This window comes from Natrix helvetica, assembly GCF_964273705.1.
Source record: "Natrix helvetica genome assembly, chromosome: 1".
In the NCBI taxonomy this organism is placed as follows: Eukaryota; Metazoa; Chordata; class Lepidosauria; order Squamata; family Natricidae; genus Natrix; species Natrix helvetica.
Window position 1 is genome coordinate 321,555,499 of NC_138548.1, and position 12,001 is coordinate 321,567,499.

Consider the following 12,001-nt stretch of genomic DNA (forward strand, 5'->3'; position numbering starts at 1 on the left):
AAGTTGTGAATGCCCCAACACTGGAAGTCTTTAAGAAGATGTTGGATAGCCATTTGTCTGAAACGGTATAGGATTTCCTGCCTAGGCAGGGGGTTGGACTAGAAAACCTCCAAGGTCCCTTCCAACTCTACTATTGTATTGTATTGTATAGTTCACAGGGACATGGTGGCTCAGTGGCTAAGACGCTGAGCTTGTTGATCAGAAGAGTCGGCACGTCGAATCCCTAGTGCTTTTTAATGGAGTGAGCTCCCATTACTTGTCCCAGCTTCTGCCAACCTAGCAGTTCGAAAGCATGTAAAAATGCAAGTAGAAAAATAGGGACCACGGAACGCTGTGCGAAGGCATTCCATGCACCTTCAGCATTTAGTTATGCCAGCCACATGACCACGGAGATGTCTTTGGACAATGCTGGCTCTTTAGCTTTGAAATGGAGATGAGCATCGCCCCCTAGAGTCGGGAACGACTAGCACACATGTGCATGGGGAACCTTTACCTTTACCTTACCTAGTTCACAATTGTAGGGTTTCTTAGTGGTTTCCTATTAAAATATTATTCCAAACCAAACCCTATTAGCTTTTCTTTAAGTTCTGCCAAAGTGTCAACTTTCAATCTACAGTTCAATCAATGATTCTACAGTTCTTTGCAATGTAACCTTTCTTTTTAGATTTCTTTTGTGTTATTTTTTAAACATAGGGAGCATAACTCCTCTGCCTACTTCCCCCACAACAATTATGTGTGGTGAGTTGGGCTGAGAGAAAGGGACTGGCCCATGGATAGTCTGCTGGCTTTCATGCCTAAGGTGGGAGTAGAATTTAGAGTCTCCTAGTTTTTAACTTGATGCCTTAACCATTGCACCAAACTGGCTCTCTTGTACTCATCTACTTAATTTCCACTCAAATCAGGCAAATTATTTTTTTTATAAGGGATGGGAGAAAGACCCATTCAGAAGCCTTAAAGACCTGAGGAGTTAAAAACCATGCAAGATAAATCCCAAATGTACATTAATTCGTTTAAACACATGCAAATTTATTATTTGCCCATTGGCCAACTTCAAAGTTTCTGTAGAGAAAAAAACTGCCACTGCCAGAAAACCAAACTATCTTAAAGTGAACTATGTTAAAACTAATTGAAAATATAACCCAGTGAGTGTGATTTTTGTTTCATTATCTATGCTATCTATATAAAATGCAAGAATCTGGATCGTATTTCTCTTAAAACTTGAGATTACATAAAATACTTTTCTAATCTATAAAGATAGCTGGTGGAGATCTAAAGCAAAAAATTAGCACCGCTTTTTAAATCCTGGGGGCCTTTCATTAATTTTTATTGTTATGACCACAATGAGAAGTCTCTTAAGGATTTAGCTTAACCTTTTTTTCATTTTACATCAATCCATCCAGCCAACAGATGAGTGCTTGAACTAATTTTGCTAACAGCTAGGAATTCAGAGTAATAAATGTGCATTGGGTTAAAGAAAGCACCAGTATCAAATTACAACTCAGGTCAGCCATGAAATTGAAGTTGTATTTATTTTGGATCATTCTGTGCTAACAAAGTCTCTTTTTCTTCATGGCTGGATCTGAATTTCTAAATTATATCTGAGGTTAGAGAAGCCCTAGTACGTGTTGTGTCACTAACAAAATAGACATAGGTAGAGCAAGCCTCAGGAAATAATAATCATGTGTCAACTCAAGAGGAAAGCAGTAGTTTCCTTGTTATGAATAAAACATTTTTAATATCACTTCCATTTCTCAAGTTCTGAAACCCAGCAATATCTCATAATCTTTAATCAGACTATTTGGCTTTAGTATCCTTGCCCGGCATATGACCATAGGACAGCCATGAACAAGGTGTAAATAACGGGGTTTTAGAGAACAAAAAAATGGAGTGCAGAGCACAATCAGGAACTCTCTGCTGGGTTGAGATCATGCATTCAGATTCAGGCCAGTTCACAGTATTATATGCAAAGAACCTAATCCTTATCCTGCCCAATCAAACACAGAAAAGTTCTTTCCAACAAGAAGCCTATCTAATATGCAACAGCCTATTAAACTGTTGCAGGAAAAACAAGCAAACAATTGTGTGTCACAAGACTTTGTAGACTGCAATCTGTGGCAAAAGGTGCAATTTGAAGTTCTACCAACCATGTATCTATTTGTGTGTGTGTGTGTGTGTGTGTGTGTGTGTGTGTGTGTGTTGGATCACTCTCTCATACACACATACATATGGTGAAAGAAGATAGATTGTAAACTAGGTCAGAGTGAAACTAAATGCAGAAGTAAGGTAGGTTTATATTAACATGTTAGAACAGAGTCAAGGAAAGGGACTGTTAGAAGAAAATCTTGATCCGTTCCAAACTGGCCTTGAAAGAAAAAAAGAGGACAGTTACTTGAAGATATTTATTCAAAGGTAAGATACAGGCAGAGTCCCAATTTGTAGCTCTTGAAGGTGGTCATAAATTATGGTTCTGAGATGGTTTCTTTTGTAGAAGGGGTTAGTCTACGGTTTCTAAAAAGCTAGAGAACTCAGCTTATCTTTTAGAGATTCCTGGAAAAGGTCTAGTTCTTGTGAAGGGGAAATGTGACTTGGTGTCCTGCAAGGTTTATGATCTTTATCTTTTTGTGAGTTGGGGGATGACCTCGGGAGTGAAGGGTTTTTGTGAGGAAATCTATTATCGGAAGGAGAAACTTTTAATAACTTGAGGGAAATTTCTCACTTGGTTAAGATGATGCCCTTTACCAATTTCATTTATTGTTAAAAGTGCATTGTCTGTTTCAGCCAAGCTTTCAATTGATTTAAGTAGACTTTTGTCTTATTGCCTGGAGTTCATTGGAAGGTCAGGTAGGAAACAGAGGAAAGGTGACATTGGGAGAGAGGTAGGTTTTGACCTTCTTCCCGCAGGACTTTCATAAAAAGCATTTTCTAGAAACTTTTAAATTGGCAGCAGTGATTCACAGAGGATGACGAAGGAGAGGGCATTTACAAATGTGGGGCTTTTTCCTAATTTACACAGGGTTACACTCCTGGATTTTATTAATGAGGGAACGTACAATGGTAAAATATGATTCTGACAAATCTAGTAATGGTCCATGCTCACTATTGCAATAAAACTGTCACCTTATTTTTAAGATGACAGTAATGGCATTATCACTCACTGTCAATCTGGAGAACCAGGAAGAAACAAATGTAAATGATGAATGTAACATTCAGTGTAATATTCACAATGATTGTGAATATTGCCTACTTGGTCTTTAAAGAGAAATCTGTCTAAAATCTTTTTTAAAACAATGGTTTATGGTTAAGTTGTTGGACTAGAATCGCTAAAAGCCCCACTTGGAGATTGTGAGCCAGTCACCACCACTCAGCCCTAGGAAGTACAATAATACAATAGTAGAGTTGGAAGGGACCTTGGAGGTCTTCTAGTCCAACCCCCTGCCTAGGCAGGAAACCCTATACCGTTCCAGACAAATGGCTATCCAACATCTTCTTAAAGACTTCCAGTGTTGGGGCATTCACAACTTCTGGAGGCAAGCTGTTCCACTGATTAATTGTTCTAACTGTCAGGAAGTTTCTCCTCAGTTCTAAGTTGCTTCTCTCCTTGATTAGTTTCCACCCATTGCTTCTTGTTCTGTCCACAGGTGCCTTGGAGAATAGCTTGACTCCCTCTTCTTTGTGGCAACCCCTGAGATATTGGAACACTGCTATCATGTCTCCCCTAGTCCTTCTTTATCTTAAGCTAGACATACCTAGTTCCTGCAACCGTTCTTCATATGTTTTAGTCTCCAGTCCCCTAATCATCTTTGTTGCTCTTCTCTGCACTCTTTCTAGAGTCTCCACATCTTTTTTACATCGTGGCGACCAGAACTGAATGCAGTATTCCAAGTGTGGCCTTACCAAGGCATTATAAAGTGGTATTAACACTTCACGTGATCTTGATTCTATCCCTCTGTTGATGCAGCCTAGAACTGTGTTGGCTTTTTTGGCAGCCTCTGCACACTGCTGGCTCATATTTAAATGGTTGTCCACTAGGACTCCAAGATCCCTCTCACAGTTACTACTATTGACCACGGTACCACCTATACTGTACCTGTGCATTCCGTTTTTGTTGCCTAAATGTAGAACCTTACTCTTTTCACCATTAAATTGAGTAAGGTTCTACATTTAGGCAACAAAAACGGAATGCACAGGTACAGTATAGGTGGTAACATGGTAGGCCACTTTTTGAACTGTTGCCTAGGAAACTGCAAGCCAAATTAAAGGATAACATCATCACAAAAGGTTACAAAATGAGGCCTCTGCATGGTCTTCAAGTACTAGGGCTTGGCTTAAGTCAGTTTGTCTTTGTGTAGCCTTTGTGGGCTATATAATCTTTTCAAGAGAAAGATTCATACCAATTCTGAGATCAAAAAGAATTACATGATTTTTGCAGGAGACAAAAATTAGATAAGTTTTATATAATTTGATATATTGTTGTGAAATATATATGTGATAAAAGCTGGCTTGGTGTAGTGGTTAAGGCACTAGGCTAGAAACCAGGAGTGATTTGTAATGCCACAGACAATCTAATGAAATATTCAGTTGTAATACAAAATACACAAAAGAAAACCAACATCCCCAAAATCTTCCCAAGAATTGAAACTAAATGGCTCAAAGTTACCCAGCATGGAGTCAGCTGGGTGAGCTTGGGTCATTTACTCTCAATTCTTGAGAAGATTTGAGGGATGCTTGTTTTCTTTTGTGTCATTTATATTATAACTGAATATTTCATTAGATTATCTGTTGGCTATATTATTTTTTGTTCATTTGTGTGTATGTGTGTGTATTTTTGTCCAACTAAAAGGAGATTTTGCCTGTATTCAGGTAGTAATACTTGAAGGACAACTGTTGAAGTTCATAAGAATATAGGACTTTTTCACAACAGGAAACAGTCTTGCTAAAATAAAATAGAATAAACATGGATAGTAATGTTTTGGGGATTGGGCATGCTCATGAAGATTGGAAATGTCATAGCCATGCCCACAAAATTGGCTGCTTTGGAAAGAAGTCTGCCAATTCACAAAACTATTACCATATTGGAGGCATCTAGTCACCAAGCATTCATTTTCCATTAGATTAAGCCAACCATTTTAAGAATGTTCTCTTCCACATCAACTTCCCTTTATTTCCTTTGTCTTTTTTCTGGGCACCCACTTACAAATCAATCATGGGTTGAAGGTACCTACCCTATCGATACCTATGAGGCCTAAGTGTGACCCCTGCTGGTACATTAAGAACTACAATTAGGGGTAACTAGGTAGGTCTCTGAAGATTGCAACCCATACTTTTGCATCTCTGAAGTATACCCTCAATATGAAAATGTACCTACTTGTCCATAATTACAGTATGCAGCTTGCCATTGTAGTTAGGCAATGCAGTGATTAGGTTGCTGATAAAAGAGAATATTTGTAACTCAGGTTAAGGTCTGGGGTCCTTGGTGCTCTCTGATCTTGGTAGTTTTCTTGCAGATGTTTCAGTACCAAGCGAGATGATATGAACAGTACTAGCAACTGTACTAGCTATCAGAAACATCTGCAGGAAAACCACCAAGCTCAGAGAGCACCAAAGACCCCACAGAGATTCGGATCTCGCAAGTATCATAGCGTTTACCAATAACAGACTTTCTTTATTCTTTTGATAATCTTACCTTTAACTCTTAAACTACCTTTGACAATTTAAATGACAATTTAATAGTTTCCGTTTTGGTACTTATAATGTAAATGCTGAACGTTTCACAGCTGCGTTAGAACCAGTATTCTGGTTTCAACCAGCAAAACATCTGCATTGGGTAAACCTTGGTACTATATCTGTTCTTTTGAGAAAAATGATCGATATTACTCAACCGCAGTAATGATCATGTAGATAGCATTGTTGGTTCTAACACAAATCCTTTGATGGACACCTGGGGTTTTGAAACCAGGCACTTAAACTAAGTAGTTCTGTAAATAGATGGTTTTTCCTCTCAAGTTGTTAATCTGAAACTTCTCCTTGCTCTCTGAAACACTTTTGCAAGTGTTGTACACGTTGAAGGTTTTCTATGCTATCCATAATGCCAAAAACTCTATCATTTTGAATATTTCTTGAATAAAATGAATGCCCAGTAAGGATATACTGATGAAATCTGATCAAATCACTAATATTTGCTATCAACTATAAGAAAATGATCTACTTGCAAGATTGAAAGTGAAAAGCTGCTCTATAATATTAGTTTAACTGAGGACTGACCTCTAATTAGCAAGTACAAATGAGTTTTCGTACTAGATATGTGCACTTTAATTCACATACAATTTATATTTGTCTTTAAACCTGAGTTATAACTTGCAATGAAAGAACAGGATCTATTCCACTCCAATCCTAGTTTAACATCTTAATCATTATACCTTAATCACACTAGTCAAATTTCTCAAAGAAGAGTTGGTTTCAAATCAATCTATGATTCAAGAGTTCTTGATGATCTGAGCCCACTTGGGTCTCACCATAAGGCACTGACAGGGAAATTGCTGCTGGGATAGGTGATCATTTACTTTGATCCCCTTCAACTATTTCAAGCTCTTTTAGCTTTGAATACAAACAGTTACCATTGTTGTTGTTAGTTGCAAAGTCATGTCCAACCCATCGTGACCCCATGGACAACGTTCCTCCAGGCCTTCCTGTCCTCTACCGCTCAGCCTTTCTTATGGTCCAACATTCACAGCCATACATTGCAACATACATTGCAACAGTTACCATAGGACACAGCATTAAAGTGCAATTGCCAACTTCCTGGTTGTATTTCCTTGTTCCTGTTTGATCTCTAAGTTTGTAACACCTGGAATGCCACAGGTTGTTTATCCCTGGTTTCAGATCAAATTTTGCCTTGCTATTGTTAATTTCTAGAGAAAATAAATTCCAACATGACATTTTTCATGAATTATAAATATGAAGTGTTACACGTGTAAATTACCGTGTTTATGAAATATTAACTGCATTCAATTTTATATTACAGCAACCCTCTACATCTCAGCATGGCAATAACAGAATCAGAGGTCATTGAAGAAGGTATGGTAACAAAGAGCAAGTTCATACCTGAATGAGGTCGTTGATTTTTTTATCACTTGTTTGTTTGTTTATGTTTATATGTTTGACAAATTTATATAGCTGCCCATCTGTAAAATCTGACTCTGGGCAATGTACAATAAAAATGGATCAATTAAAATAAAACTTCAACATCCATTAAACAATTAAAATATCAATATAACTAAAACCATGGGACAGTGCCTTCAAGCTCTTACGTGAAATATAATCATTTCACAGGCATCCTATTTCCAGGCAATCCTCAAGCCTGCTGACATAACTAAGCTGAATAGGTGGCTGTATAAATGGAATAAATAAATAATAACTCAACTTGTTTTTTTTCCTGATATGGGATAGTCCTCAGCCCAGACTCTGTCATCTTTTACAATGGAAGTTTTCCAATTCATGTTTTGTTTTTGTTTTTTAGCCTGTGGGTATTTGTCCCTGCAGGTTTTTTTGGCAGGACTTTGGGCATAAGACAGGACTAGAATTCACAGCCTTCTGGTTTCTAGCCTGGTGCCTTAATCACTACACCAAACTGACTCTATATTCTAAAGAGGGTTCCCAACCCTCGGTCTGTGGACCGGCACTGGGCCACGACATGCCAGCAACCGGGCCGCATGAACAAAGCCCCATCCACAGGATGCAGGCAGCATGCAAAACCACGTTCCCTCTGGTCCGTGGAAAAAATCTTTCTCCATGAAATTGGCCCCTGGTGGCTCGAAAGGTTGGGGGCCACTGTTCTGGAAGTTTTGAGGATGATCTTGTTGCTACATTTCTGGCTGAAATACATGATCTAGATTGCTTGTATAATATAAGCCAGTTATCCTCCAACTCTTTGCAAGTTACAAATAACTAGCTTGCATCTTGCTCATGAAAACAAATGCCACAATAAATGAGCTTGCCTTTGAGGTGTCTGAAGGCCCTTGGTTTTATCTATGTTACATAACAACCGTGTTACATAAATTGATGCAAAATGTTCCATTTTAATAAATGTTTGCGGTATGCCATTTGCATTTCTGTTGAGGAGACTCTCTTCATTCAGTTGTCTCATCTTGCTCTACCACTTTCTGTGCAAATCAGCCTGTGCTGACTTCATTTCCATCCCCCCCCCCACAGACATTTTTTTTTTTTTGAAACCCCCTGTGAGTTTTCAAGAGTTGTGTGCCATTATTCAAGAAAAATCTTGGCATGAAAGCATCCGGTCGGTTTTAGAAAGGCACCTCCATTCATAACTTTAAGCACTTACTATAGATTATTGTCAAAACAGTAAGAAATATTATTTCCTCTCTTTTTTGGATTAAAAATAAGCCTCTGAGTCAGTGTTTCTCAACCTTGGCAACTTTTAAGATGTGTGGATTTCAACTCTCAGAATTGCTCAGCCAGTCATGGAGCTGGGAGCTGAAATTCACATCTTAAAGTGCCAAGGTTGAGAAACATTCCTTGTCTCTTACCTGATTTAGGGTAATTTAGTCATTATTAGAGAGAGAGAGGGAATGAAAGGAAGAGAGAGAAGGAGGGAGAAGGAGGGAGAAAGAGGGGGGAAGAAAGAGAGACTGGCATCTGTTATAGGCAGCAATAAAACTGTTCTGATGATCCATCTTGTTTTGGGCAAGGCTAAAAATCCTTGAACTGAAACATAACAATAAATCAGACTGACAGGAATATTATAGACGTTATCTCCTGAAGTAGTGCTTCCTAGCCAATATTCCTCATTTGTCTTCTCTATGCTTCCTGTCAAGGAAGTGGATCTGTCATTTCTGTAGCTCCGGCCATGAGGAAAGTGAAACTATGCACATCTTTATCTATAAAGTGGGCTGACTTTTTTGGAGTCTAGATTCTGTTTTGACAAAATTGTATTTCTTTCTCATAGATACATAGGTATGGAGCCTCGGCAGATTGACTGCATTTTTTGGGGGGAGGGGCGGGGAGAGATCAAGATAGAAACCACTGAAATACTTTTTTGTTTTTTCCAGGTAGGCCAAATATTACATTTTCAAAATCAGGAACAATTTTAGGCAGAAAATGAAACAAAATAACAAACTGAAAAACATTGAAAATAATCAGAGGAATCATTTTTAAAGTGTAAAATTCCTTTTTATTGTTCTTGCATTAAAATGCAAACTACAAATGTGTGTGTAAAAGATTAAAAGGATGAATTTTTAAATTCAGCAGAATTTAAAGAATTCAACAGGAAAAAAAATTGGAAGTGTCTGCCTTTGCCTTCTTGCACAGGAAAGGAATGGTGGCTCTTAGTAGAAATTCAAGAGATGGTTTGCAGGGTGGGGTGGTATTGGGAATGGAGCTCAGTTGCCACATACAGCTATCTCTGCCTGCTTTAATAGGAAACATATAGGAATTTCCCTAAATAATGATTGTGATATGGAGAACAGTGAATCATCTATGACAGAGATGGGCAATTCCAAAATGTGATTAGCTATATTAGACAGGAGATGATAGATAGATAGATGATAGATAGATAGATAGATAGATAGATAGATAGATAGATAGATAGATAGATAGATAGATAGATAGATAGATAGATGATGATAGATAGATGATAGATAGATAGATGATAGATAGATAGATAGATAGATAGATAGATAGATAGATAGATAGATAGATAGATAGATAGATAGATAGATAGATAGATAGATAGATAGATACGGAGGGAGGGAGGCAGGCAGGCAGGCAGACTATCAAATTTAAGGTCATCTCAGGACTACATTAGTATATACATTAGTTACATGATTTTTAAGATCTTTACTTCAACTTGGAGGGATGGATGAACAGATTATTTAGCAGCACAGAATGCCTCAGATACGTGATTTTAATGTGTGTGTGCTGTTTTGAAATAAATGGATCCTGAAGTTATGAAATAAAGGGCACAAAAAGAAAAAAATCTGCTACAGGAGCCCAAGAGTTACCATAGCCTACAATTCTGTTTCTCAAAGTGGGTAGCCAGATGTTTCTTGGCTTCTCAAAAGCAAGAGTTGGGGACATACCGTCGTCCACCACTGTGCCTCTGCCAGAGATATTTGGAATTTGCTGCCTCTAGCTCCAAGATATATTAAATTGAAATTTGCATTGTCAAGTCCTCAAATCTGAAAATGTACAAAGATGCTTCAGATCCAGCATGGACTTATTTGCTATACCTGTTGCCAGCTCCTATAACTTATTCTGATCTTCCATGGTCAGCCCTTCAAGGTAGATAAGGGCAAGATAGAGCCATGACAAGAGATTTCTGAAACATTCTTTATTGTTATACAGCTGAATAACAGAATCTTGAAAGCTTATCAGAGCTTTTCTCTAGTCCCTCTCATGCCAAACACTAACAGGTTTTTTTGGACACTTACTGTTTGTAAGAACTAAGTAATCTTAGCAACCTGTTCATTCTTTCCCCACTCCTAGTCCAACACCTTCACTTCACCACTCTATTGTTTACAAGCATTGCAAGCTCAACTCAAAGGCACACCAAGGGAAACTATTCTGCAGGGAAAGATGATTCCTTAAGGATCTAACCCTTAAGTAGGTAGAGCAATGATGTTTGAAGGGTTTTTTTTCCCCAGTTCAACCTCAAATATTGCATGCTTTCTCTTAAGACTAGTGGCTTTTCTGACGTGTCCTTGAAGAAACTATTCTTTTGTGCCATCCACATTAGTGGGCACTATTCTTGAATGCAAGAAGTGCATATTATAGTCTATCTCTATCTCTCTGCCCTTTTATCATGTATTTTTGAGACCTTTCATACAGCTTCATTAGTTGTCTCCCAGTTCTAATGTTTGAATGAGAGGGATAAAATCTGTCAGCATTAAGAATGCAGTGTACCTGTCAGCCCACCAGCCCCACTGCTCCAAATATCATTTGATCAAACAGGGGGAAAACCAAGTTTGTGATAGCATCATTGGTAATAGCAGGCTTCAATCTGAGGAAATGTTGAATTTGTCTCTTTTCTGAGGGAATTTGCTGATTGGCTCCAATTGCTACCCTCCCATAAAATTTGGTAAGTTTGTCACCTAATTTTCTGACTATATATCAAACTACACTATGGATAATTTGCACACAAATGTAAACTATTTTCTCTATCATCCTTGTTCCATCGAAGACTGGTCAATTGGTTCTCTTGTGTGTTGATTAAAGTATGTTTCAGTATTTGACTTTCCAAAAATTCAGTGCAGCCAGGATGACCTCTAGTGGTTAAGAATTACACATATCAGAAACAAAAGTAGTAAACACAATATTTGACTACTTCACATCTAGAAGTAGATAAACAATAAACCAAATCCAATGCCACATATTAGATTTGAAAAGACTGGATTTCTCCTCCCTTTGGCCTTCTTCTCAGCTATTCCACAAGATTGGATATTAGTAAACTGACAAATGGGATCCACTGAATGCACATTACCCAGTTTTCTGTAGAATGTATGAATTCTCCATAACAGCAGCTTTTCTTTGTTTCTCTGTATCATATAATATATTTGGGTATGTGCATAATGTTGGATTTATTTAGTCATGTTTATGTAGTGTATATTGGAGGTGGTGACCTTTTGACAGCTGTATGCAATGAAATTTCATTTTAACGTATGCCGATTAGTGTACGTTTGAAGTGACAATAAAGTTATTCTAAGTCTTTCATACTGTCAGTTAATATTTAAGTCACAATCTAGCATGTTACACATTAGCTGAAAAGTTTTGTTCTTATTCTTATCCTTAAAATATGCTTTCTTTTTAATTTTAATGTAAGAAAATCACAATCCTTGAACATACTAGCTCTTGGCTCTCAGGTTCTAGGGTTAATACATTTCCTTATCAATCTTGCAGTACCTGAGTATTAGCAAGCTTAAAACTCCATGCAGACAAATGAGAACACAGCTAGCATTATCTTCCCTTTACAAGAACTTTGTTTATATTT